Source organism: Portunus trituberculatus, chromosome 50 (genome assembly GCF_017591435.1).
Source record: "Portunus trituberculatus isolate SZX2019 chromosome 50, ASM1759143v1, whole genome shotgun sequence".
Classification (NCBI taxonomy): domain Eukaryota; kingdom Metazoa; phylum Arthropoda; class Malacostraca; order Decapoda; family Portunidae; genus Portunus; species Portunus trituberculatus.
The window spans coordinates 11,851,393-11,861,392 of NC_059304.1; positions in this window are offsets into that span (position 1 = coordinate 11,851,393).

Genomic DNA, 10,000 nt, shown 5'->3' on the forward strand with positions numbered 1-10,000 from the left:
GCACGTGACAAGGCAGGAAGGCTGAGACACAGGTAAGGGATGCAGAGAGAGGTGACAGATAATCAAGCTGTGACTTTTCATAGCATAAGAGAAAAAATGGCATATAGATCTTATGTATAGCTGCTCTTTTGGAAGCTTCACATGGCATTACTTTTATGTACGGATAAAGTGCATTATTATCTTATTACTCTCTTTTTTCATAGATAACACTGAACAACAAGGCAACTTCAACCAATTTTGACTCCTACATCCTGCTGAGCCTTCCCACGCTTACTCGTTAATTAGGAGACTCGATATGGCATTAGTCTCACGCGTGGATGACCTGCATTATCTTTTTTACCTAACCCTAAATCACACGAGCCGCCTTCCTACATCATCTCAGTCCTCCTACGCAGACTTACCCCCTATAATGTCCTATAGTCCCTCTCTGAAAGGCACTGGCCAGCATTAACCCGCTCCTATACAGCCTTAAGAGTGAGGATTAAACAGACAATACACGCAGTCCTTTCCTTAGTCAAATATTTGCTCTAGCCGCGTTGTGATCACTCTTTCGCCGTATCTACTCTGTTTTCAAAGGGCTTTAGTACTAGATGAAGTTATACGTGTTTCTAAGGGTATTTTTTTTTTAGTGAGATTAACAAAAGTTTTACATTATTAACAGGATAAATAGTCTTTCGAACCCGGCTAATCATCTCTGTGGCCTTTGAAAATAGTCGTATGAGGAAGCGAAGTGGTTTCGAGTAAGTTTCATGAGCATTGGACTAGCTGACTAGCTCGCGGTCAGAGATGCCTCCTCCGTGCAGCTCTTGCCGGTCCACCACCCACATTCCTCGCGGCTGTCGTTAACCTGACGATAATGCCACGACCGGTTACTACGAGAAGGAGGAGGAGGAGGAGGAGAGGGAGGAGAATAGGAGGAAAAACAGGAAGAGAAAGAATAAGGACAAAAAGAAAATGAAGAGAAAGATTTAATCATATGTTCATGAATAAAAGAATCTCGAGTAATGGAAACAGTGAGGGAAGAAAGAAAATGAGTTGCTGGATTATGCAAGCAAAGACGATGAGGAAGGTGAGAAAAAGGAAGATGAATAGCAGCGATGACTGTAGAGGTGGATGCAAGGAAAATTCAGAGGAAAGAAAAAAAGTGATGGATGAATGGATGGGAGAGGACGAAAAGTTAGATGAGAAGGACAGACGGAAGAGAAGACTGAGGAAAAGAAGGCAAGAAGCAGCAGACTTGGAGAACCCTGAGGAATAGATTAGTTTTAGATATTGCCTCTCGTCTCCAGGAAGCAGTTCATGGCGGGTGTCTTCCCATATGACTTTTTTTGCACTTTTGAAGACTTAGTGTAATTTTGGGTGAGTGCGTTTTACAGTTGAAGAAAAAAAGCAATATAAGACGTGTTCAGAGTGTTTTACAATTCAGAAAAGACAATGCTAGGCGCGTTCAACGAGTTAGAAGCGTCTTATAATCAAGAAAGGATAACTTACACAGCGAAGAGTAAGCAAAACGTTTGAAAATTGTGGGTTGTAGTACTGAAGTAAAATAGAATCATTGCAATATTGGACACATTTTACAATAAAGAGAGGGAGAAAGACAGCATGCACAAGACAAAGCCAGGCGCCTCCTCCACACATGGTCACCGACGGAGGGTGTGGAGGGCGCGTGTCAATACAGCGAAGTCTTATTTATAGATTCCAATACTTTTTATAACCTTACTGGAATAGTGTCCCCTGTGTGCGGATATAAACTTTTTAGCGCGAAACCGAAAAGGTGGTGAGAAAGGGGGCAGGGGTTTTCTCCATGCTTATATTTTCTCCATAATAGCGTGAAGTATTACATCATCTATAGTTTTATCGGGAGGGAAGATGGGATTGGCTTCGTAAACCTTACTTTATGAGCCAGTCCCTCCCTGCCTCTGACTAACACCTTCCACAGCTCTCCACAATTCCCCGCCAGTGCCTTCCCTCCTCTGTCTTTCATAAATTGTGGATTCACCTCCGCTTGTGTGTGTCTGGGTGATGTTGATGGGCGGGGGAAGAATAGGGTATGGGGGAATGAGGAGATTGTGAGTAGTGATGAACTATTATGGGTATGTTGAATAATGGTGGCGGTGATAGTGATGGTGATAGTAATGGTGCCACTGTCACTGTGTGTGTGTGTGGGGGTATATTTCCCCAGTGTGTGCATACTATTGACGTCTTGAAGAATAGACTAATGTAAATTAATTAGAGTCGTCATCGAAATAGAGGTTGTGGTAGTAGTAGTAGTAGTAGTAGTAGTAGTAGTAGTAGTAGTAGTAGTAGTAGTAGTAGTAGTAGTAGTAGTAGTAGTAGTAGTAGTAGTAGTAGTAGTAGTAGTAGTAGTAGTAGTAGTAGTAGTAGTAGTAGTAATAATGACAATAATAATAACAATAATAATAATAATAATAATAATAATAATAATAATAATAATAATAATAAGAAGAAGAAGAAGAAGAAGAAGAAGAAGAATGAAAATAATAATCATAGTAATAAAAATATGAAAAAAAATCAAGAATAAGAATAATGAGAGGAGGAAGAGAAAACACAGTGAAAGAGACAGAAAGAGTATAAACACATGCTGACGTTTATCAGGTCTTCTCTTTTTGGTAGCACACTTGCTCCTACACACCTGCAGTATGTAAACACACAGGATGCTATCATACACACACACACACACACACACACACACACACACACACACACACACACACACACACACACACACACACACACACACACACAAAGAGAAAAAGAGGCTAACGAATGTGAAAAAGGTAACCCAGATTTTTTACTCGCAATTGCAAACTCTTTAACTTCTGGTAATTTGAACATTTGAGCCTCATTTTTTTTTACATAAATAAAGTCACTAATTTTTTTTCCTTTCGTTTTTTATTCAGTAAGAAAAAAATACATAGACCTGCTTTCCGTTTTGTTTTGTTTGTATCGTTGCTGTCATATTAATCCAGTCTTACGTGTCGAGTGAAATCAAATCCTTCACTCGCACAAAAAGTACAGAAATTCATTCAAATGTAATCTGAACTAAATGTAAAGGCAGACTACGAAAAAAAAGCATAAAAATCTAGACTCTCATTTGTTTTCTATTCTGGAGCGAGAGCAAACTTAATTTTCACTGCTCCTCTTCTATGGCCTACGCCCTCCAAGTCTCGTCGCGCCCCGCCCCTCCACGCCCTGCAGTGTGCCGGATGACTCATGGGGCCGCTGGTGCCTCCTTCCCTCTTTTTTTCCTCTCTCCTTCTCAAAGATCCTGCAGAAGGGAAAGAGTCCTTGTGCTTACCCAAAATGTTATGAGAGGCAGACTACTACTACTGCTACTACTACTGCTACTACTACTACTACTACTACTACTACTACTACTACTACTACTACTACTACTACTACTACTACTACTACTACTACTACTACTACTACTACTGCTACTACTACTACTACTACTACTACTACTACTGCTACTACTACTACTACTACTACTACTACTACTACTACTACTACTACTACTACTACTACTACTACTACTACTACTACTACTACTACTACCACTAATATGGTTTGGTCGGACACTTGGAAGCCGGATTGAAGGAACGCTACTATCTTGTCCCTGTGCATCGTAAAAGTGAACCAGAAGGAATGGAGTGAGAGGATTAAGGATCTCCTGTGTGTTTTTGTTGCTATAGTGCGGAAGAACCTGACGCATTATCTTAGTTACTCTCTTGTAGGGTATCACAGTCTCGTGTATAAAAGTAACAACATTTTCTATGCTCCTTTAGGAAAATCAAAACAACGATAAAATTTTCGTTTTATCTATAAAAGTTAAAACAAAATTTTCGTACACCATGAAGAGAAACATTTTTAGCCCGGTGAGGTGCACGGAATTATGGAAAAGACGAAGAAAAGTTTATAGCTCTAAAATTATCAAAGGAAACGAATAAGCAATAGAGAAATTAATGAACTTACTTCAGAAGCCAAAATATATGGAGTGGAAAAGATGTCATTTGTTATCTGGTGAATGGAAGGCGTAAGAGGCAAGCAGTTGTGGCCTTGATGAGGTATGAGTCAGTGTGTGTGTGTGTGTGTGTGTGTGTGTGTGTGTGTGTGTGTGTGTGTGTGTTTGTGTGTATGTGTGTGTGAGCACTGACCGGGGGCGAAGGAGTGATGAAGTTTGAGAAAACGAGATGTCAGTCAAGAATGGCATGGCGGCGAAAGCTGATGACACATACACGCAAAATGATTAAAGGAAAATGTGGGCTGGAGTGAGGTAATGGTGGGCGTGGGGAAGAAGGTTGCGTGCGAGGAGTGACGCTTGCTCGCTGTGCTTAGTTCGCTTCCTTGCTTGTTACACGATGAAGAGGAAGCAATGATTGGAAGATAAGCTTTTGACTTCATGCGTCAGTGGAGTAATCTGGTACACGTTAAGAGCATAAATTCGAAACATTAAATGATAACAACAGTGATGGACTTACTCAAACTTGTTAAAACTATAAATACAAACACAACCAAGTTTTCACTCATATCCAGCTGTTCCTTCTCTTCTGTACCTTGCTCCCTCCTTTATTTTTCCCATCCGTGTTTTCTCTACTCTTATTCTTTGTCTAATACTTTCCCTTCCCTCTTGCCGTCTCTCTCTTTCCCAATACTCATAGTTTTCTTCTGGCTCGATAAAAACGTCTAGTATTACTGAAATGGAGTGAGTAGGAGTTAAAGGGGAAAGTACAGCAAAGTGACAGTTGGTGAGCATTGACGAGTAGGTGTCTCGCGCAGCACATCCAAATTCAGCGTGTTGGTGATGTTCGGTACTGAAACACATTAGGTTCAGTGGATTCCACAGAAACCCTTGTATTATAAAGAAGACATTTTTGTGAACATTATAGGGAGAACATTGAATGTTTACTGCAACGGAGACTTAACATTGAGACGAAAAGACTTGATAAGAATGAAATAGTGCAGAGGTGATAGCATTTTATGAATATTGAAAGGAGAGATGGATGGTTACTTATCTCCATTAGCCAGGCAATAGAAAGCAGCGATGACGTGATTTCTTTATGTTATCCTTAGGCCTACACTCGCTCCCAAGAAAAGAATGACGCGGGTGGCGGGCAGCGAGAGGCCGTTGTGGGAGGTTCTGTGCTTGTATGGAGGTGACGCCAGGCTCTTGGGGGCGTGGAGGCCTTGTGGCTGCCTTGTGTGGGGGCTGTGATGTTAGTATTGCCTGCGAAATGTTTACTGATTTGATCTCTAGTCCGTGTTATGATCTGAGAGACGACAACACATTGCAATAAGTCTTCGCTATGACGAACTGTTTACGTATTGCTTGCACGGCCGGCGATGGACACGAGTAGCATGAGATGAAGACACGACAGGAGTTGTTCACGTGGAAGGCACATACGTATTTAATGTACTGTGCGCGCGGAGGTAGCTGTGGTCTTATCAATGCACACAGCAAAACACTTAAGGCGAGACAAGCAAGGTAACAACATGCACAATATTATGCTGAGGAGAGATGGCGGAGAGGAACAGGACAGTGAGAAATGAAGATGTAGGAAGGATGATTGGTGGGACAGGGATAAGATTGATATAGTTGACTGTCTTGGTATGCTGTTGCTCTCACCGCTACATACTTTCTTCCCTTGCCACACGTTAAAGGAAGCTCACCAAGAAAATTGAAACAAAGCAAAATAAAACAAAACGCTTATTTACTGCGCCCATTCCCCTCCCAAAATATAATAGTTAAGATATAAACTGATAAAATGTAATGAAAAGATGAAAAGATAAAAGTACAATGGGAGAGGTCTAATAGAAAAAAATATTTAGAAATATGGCAAAGACGAACAGAACACGAAATCTTTGCTTTTTAGTTGTTGCTTAGTTTAGTTTAGTTGTTGTTGTTGTTGCTGTTGTTGTTGCTGTTGTTGCATTGGTATTATTATTGTTATTATTATTATTATTATTATTATTATTATTATTATTATTACTATTATTATTATTTTTATTATTATTATTATTATTAGTAGTAGTAGTATTACTAGTAGTAGTAGTAGTAGTAGTAGTAGTAGTAGTTGTTGTGTAGTGGTTCTAGTGGTAACAAAGTAGTGGTAGGTGGTGGTAGTGGTGGTGGTGGTGGTGGTGGTGGTGGTGGTGGTGATGGTGTGGTGGTGGTGGTGGTGGTGGTGGTGGTGGTGGTGGTGGTGGTGGTGGTGGTGGTGGTGGTGGTGGTGGTGGTGGTGGTGGTGGTGGTGGTGGTGGTGGTGGTGGTGGTGGTGGTGTAGTGGTGGTGGTGGTGGTGGTGGTGGTGGTGGTGGTGGAAGCAGGTTGTGGTATCAGAGCAATAATGATGTGGTAGTAGTGATGGTGGTGGTGGTGAGTAATGATGGTAGTAGTGGTGGTAGTAGTGGTGGTAGTAGTAGTAGTAGTAGTAGTACTTAGTAGTAGTAGTAGATATGATACTACTAATGATTAATAATAATAGTAGTAGTAGTAGTTGTAGAAGTAATAATGATTATAATAATAATAATAGAAGTAGTAGTAGTAGTAGTAGTAGTAGTAGTAGTAGTAATATGGTCAAAGTAGGCGCACATCCCATATGAGGTGAGATTTGTGTCCCCTGCTTCCCTTAACCATTCCAGTCCTTCCTTTGCTACGTCCTTCCGAGAGTGGTGATGTCAGGACTTATACCCTTCCTCTCCCTTCCCCTTTCCTCTCACTCATCACTCTCACCTTCACTTGCTCTCACTCTTCCTTTTTCCTCCTCCTCCTCCTCCTCCTTACCCTCCTTCTTAATCATATCTCCTTCTTTTCCATCTTCTCCTCCTCCCGCTGCTCTTCATCTTCGTTAAAATCACCATTTCCTCGTTTTGGTAGAAAGAGACACACTTCTTCCCACACCGCCAGCGTCACTCTCTCAGCTTCGCGGTTTCCAAGGCCACGTGCTCCCCCCAAGAGTCCCACGCCCTCCCTACACTCCCCTAATATGTCGTTGCTCCGCCAATATATCTCTCAGCATTCAGATGCGCGATATGGCTCACTTATATGGCGGTACACGGCTCTCACGTAAATATTGGTCATCTCTCCTGCAGAAGCAATTGTTAAAGGAAATATTTTATGCTTTTACTTTTGAAATTTACTTTTTTTTTGTGCTTTACTGTTTTTATGAGTATTTTATTTTGTTTGTTTGTTTATCTGTTTGTTTGTTTTTAGTGTGCGTGGTCTGTCTCTCTTCTCCTTGATGTCCTTCTTGGTGTTCTCTTTTTTGGGGTCCTCCTTTTCTTCTTCCTCCTATTATGAGTGCTTTTAGTAAAGGTGACCTCCTTCTCCTCCTCCTCCTTGTTGTTGTTCTGTTCTTGTTTATCATGTCCTCCTCCTCCTCCTCCTCCTCCTCCTCTTCCTTACCTTTCTCCTTCTATTATAAGCGTTTTTAGTAAAGGTGACCTCCTCCTCCTCCTTGTTGTTGTTCTCTTCTCCCTTATTTTGTTCTCGTCTTCCTCCTCCTCTTATTATGAATGTTTTTAATAAACATGATCTCTTCCTCCTTCTTCTCATCCTCCTACTCCTCCTCTTTCATTCCTACTCCACCCCCTCTTCCTATTATGTGTGCTTTTGCTATAGCAAGCATTCTCGCTTGGCCTTTTTCCCTTTCCTTGCACCTCGCGTCGGCGGCTTCCCACGTGCGCTCCCCCCCTCCCCCCCCAGCACCCTTCTCCTCCCCACAGTCATTACAACACTGCGCTTTGTTTGTTACGTCACGTTGGTATTTGTCTCTATGGCGGCAACGGTTACGTGGCGGCTCAAGTTTCGACTCTCACGACGCCTCACTCTCGCCCCCGCCGCATCTGTCATCGCTTCGAAAACACGACTCCATGTAAGGCCCATAGGCGACGCTGATGTAGGGTGGCCAGCCTGCCCCGCGCGCCGCACCGTGACCTCCTCAGCGCTCTCCGGGAAAGTGACGTGATTAAGTGACTCTGTTGTTTATTTGTTTACTTAAACTTTCCGTATTCTGAAACGCTTTGCTCTATTTCTCATTCCGACTGTTTTCAAAGGCCACGGTGATGAATAGCGGTGTTCTCATGAGTGTTTTTCCTGTTAGTAATGTAGAATTTTTTTCAAGATGTCTCTGAAAACAAATGTACAATGCCATTAAAAGCCCGTAAAACTTCAACTATATTGGGCACATTGTCAAGAAGCCCAGGTGAAGCGTGAAAGTATTTCAGAATATAGTCTTAATTGTTTTTTCTAATGATGTACGTTTCCTTCTTTCTCTTTCATAATTAGTAGATAAATCTCTCTTTCAACGGGATCGGTGCAGCGCGGGGCAAGGTGGAGCGGGGCGGGGCACAGCGGGGCAGGTTGACGTCACACGCGGGGGCAGCAGTACAGGCTGACTCACCTCAGCTCTGTCCCGCCCTGCCCCGCCATCCCACACACTCCCGCCGCAGGGCTGAGCGTCACAGATTCTCTCCAGTCGGTGCATCGGGGGGTGTGGGGTGTGCGTGCGCGGGGACGTTGGAGAGTAGCGCACGAGGGGCGGGGAACGGTATAGGGTGAGGGAGGGGAGAGGGAGAGGACGGGGCAGTGTGGGCGGGGTATTTGGTTGCTCCCGTCCCATCGATACGTGGGTGTCTACTGCACTGCTGGTCTGACTGTCACCTGACTGGGGGAGAACTAGAGAAGAAGGAAAAAGAGGAGGGACGGGAAGGGAGGGGGAGTAAGAAGTGGCATCCCCGTTCCCTACTCCTTTACCTCACGCGTCTGGCAGCGCGACTCAGCAGGACACTTGTAATCGGTTCACCTGATAACGATACCTCACCCTCCCCCTTTACCCTTTCCCGCTGCCTCCTTCTTCCCCTCCTCCTTGTGTCTCGCTGCCTGCTACTTCCCATTACGTTCCACTCGCCAAACACTAACTCACCTCGCCCCGCCCTGGTCTGCTGTCACGCTCCAGTTATTCACCACGACTGTTTTATTATGTTCTTATTTTGTTCTCTTATTGTGAACACTCTTCCTCTTCCTTTCAGTACTACACACACCTGAACTTTGCCATATTACCTATTAGTTAATGGCAATATAATAGATAAGGAAGGATACTAACTTGGTGTAATGAAAAGAAAAAACACTGATCTTTCTAATGGCGTCTGTTGTCTGTCTACTCTAAAATGGCTCCTGGATTTAAAACATGCAGCTTATTGATAGCGTAATTGATTTTATGGGAACAATACTTGTTTTCTGTTGATCAACGCACTTATTACAAGGAGAGCTCACGGTTTTCCTCAAGATCGGATAACAACGCATTCTCAGGGACACCATTCAGACTGAGACCCTGGAGCCACTTTAGAGTAGACAGACTTAGAATATACCGAAATTGTAAATAGGTACTGTAGAAAAACCAGTTGAATCAAGCAGGCCAGTCAGGATCTAAGTGTTTGTTGCGGTTTGAAATTCACTTGTATTCACTTGTCGTCACATCTACAATGCTGTCACTCTTCCGGTGCGCCTCTTCCGTCTCTGTCCTTGTCCCTTTCTGCCTCTCGTGTGTCTGTGTCGTTTTCTGTTTCGATATCTTGTGTCTTTGTCTCTGTCAGTATGCTCGTCTCTCCTTCAGTGTGTCTCTCTCGCTCTCGATGTGCTTTGTGTGTGTTTATTTAACGCTATTATATTTAGTTTTTTTTTCTGTCTTTCTTAGTGGGAAACAAATTATGTGTGTGAGCTTTTTCATTCATAGATGTTGATTATGAATGATAGTGTTGAGTCTCTCTCTCTCTCTCTCTCTCTCTCTCTCTCTCTCTCTCTCTCTCTCTCTCTCTCTCTCTCTCTCTCTCTCTCTCTCTCTCTCTCTCTCTCTCTCTCTCTCTCTCTCTCTCTCGGGACAGCACCCTGACCTACATTCATGGTTTCCTTAAAGGGACATTTGGGGAACGTAGTACACTTGTTATGATTTGTCACTTCTCTCTCTCTCTCTCTCTCTCTC